Source organism: Acyrthosiphon pisum, chromosome A1 (assembly GCF_005508785.2).
Source record: "Acyrthosiphon pisum isolate AL4f chromosome A1, pea_aphid_22Mar2018_4r6ur, whole genome shotgun sequence".
In the NCBI taxonomy this organism is placed as follows: Eukaryota; Metazoa; Arthropoda; class Insecta; order Hemiptera; family Aphididae; genus Acyrthosiphon; species Acyrthosiphon pisum.
In genome coordinates, this window is record NC_042494.1 from 27323707 (window position 1) to 27326096 (window position 2390).

Below are 2390 nucleotides of genomic sequence, written 5' to 3' on the forward strand. Positions count from 1 at the left end.
CTTTGGAATATAAAATTAAAACCCAATGTTGTCATTCAAAAAATTAAAAAACTTAAAAAATTATAAGGATAAAAAATATTTTAAAATATAATTTTTTAAGAAAAACATTGTTTTATAAGCGACTTGAAACTATGTAAAAAAATATTTTCAAAAAAATGTACACTTTCTGAAATAATGAGTGTTCTATGATAAAAGAATCACCCGGTATATATATATATGTATAGTTGAATAAAATAAATACTAAATACTAATACTAAACATAAAATAAAATAATACAATTTAATCAATGATAGATAGTAAAATGTAAACAATTTTTTTTATCTAAATAAGTAATAACCCATATTGGCTATTGCCCGGTTGCTAAATTTTGTGAATTTAATACAATTACGTCATGTAACTGGAACCTGGTTAGGACTATTCAGAAGTTATCGTAGCTACGCTATAACTCAATAACTTTTATGGTACCTATTACCTATAGGCTATAGGTATATAAATTGTACTTTGAACGAGTACTTAATTAGTACCTAATTAATTAGCAATGACAAAACTGTAATTAGTACAGTGAATAGGTAACATTTTGCGGGGTTCCCCGTGGTTTATGCCACTCTGCCAAGTGCTAACGTAGGTTGTTCATACTTAATGATGTTTACATTTAATCGAGTTATAATAGTTGATAAGTATTTATAAATTGTAATAAATTTCATATCTATGCCCATAACTTAAAAATTAAAATATTGTAAAAAAACCAACGTACAAACACGTATAATATTCATATCTTCAAATTTAATGGGTCAAGGCGTCAGGTCAATATTGATTTTAAGTTATAAGTGGTTCTGCTAAACACAAATGGTTCATTAGGTACCTACGTCCATTAGACGGAGATAACACTTGTGAATGAGACAGGACGTACTCTTAATACAATTCTCAGTTCTATAAGTCAAGGGACGAGACATTTCTAAATCTGACAGTCAGCAGTCTGGTACTATAATTAGTATAATAATTGCATATTTGCACTTCAAATTCTTAAAAATGAATTGCTTCAAGACGTAAAAAATGTTATAGTTGTTCTTGCATAATTGCATGGAGCAGACCTGTTTATTTAGACCTTACAATATATTATATTGAGGCTATAAGTTATTTAGTTATTACTTATTGCAACAAATTGGATGGTTGAAAATACATTGAAAACGTAATACTATTTAGTTATAGTTGTACTACATCTGAGGACCGAGCCACCGAGGCTTATTACTATTCAATTTGTATTATAGTGCCATTACTTTAGTTATTACTCATTACTTATTAATCATTACTAACTCGCATGAAAAAAATCATATAAGGAAATTATATTGTTTCTAGGATATGATTATAATTATTATGAAAAAAAATAATATGCGGTAAATATTAGATTAAAAATCGGAGAATATACAATTAACATAATAATATTGTGTCTTGGGTACTATTTCTTAACACGCAAATTGGGTCCTATATTTTTGTATTTATTTTACTTTTAATAGGATGTTACGTGTTTGCAACTATATAAAACGTAATCTATCTTTAATAATACATAACTAGAGATAGGATTTTGATGACCAAGTAAAATGGCTAGGTAGGTGTGTACAAAAATTATAAAAAATTGTACGTTTAATAATATGAATAATGCCGCAAAAATATGAAAAAATGACGTTCAAAATAAAAATTAAGATTAATATGTATACATTCTGAACTAATGTTAGTACTTGATTTTGGAAAAATTTTCCGCTCGACTCGTCAAAATTTAAACTTGTAAGTTGTATTTACGAGAACTCGACTTGAATCGAGTACTCGTTTGAATCGTTTCACTATTCATAAAAGTGAAATACTAGTCTATAAAAATAGTGTTTTATTCACAATATCCATCAGGTAACGCGTTATACATCAACAACAAACCGTGGTGGTGGTACTATCATAGATATATAATAGTATACTTTAGAAGTTTCAAGTACCCACAAATAATATTATACAATCATTACAATCACAACAAAATAAATAAAATATTTATTCCAGGTTTTTAATATGTAATTTCGTCCAAATTTGAACTTAAAATTACTATAAAAATAAACTGTGCTTATGTATTTCTTAGAATTTTTGGCAACAGAATTAAATATTTACGTGGAATCTTGTTTTAAATTTTCAATCCTTAGATATAAAAGTTGAACATTTTATAAATTTTTAACTACAAAATAATTATTCAATTTTAAATTTGATAAATTTTGTCAACATTTTAACTTCAAATGCTTATAAAAAAAAATTGTGCCTAAGTATTTTTAATATTTTTCAACTGATATTGTAACAATATATCAGGAGCTTTGTATTAAATTTTTACACTTTTTGGCCCAACAGATAAAACTTTA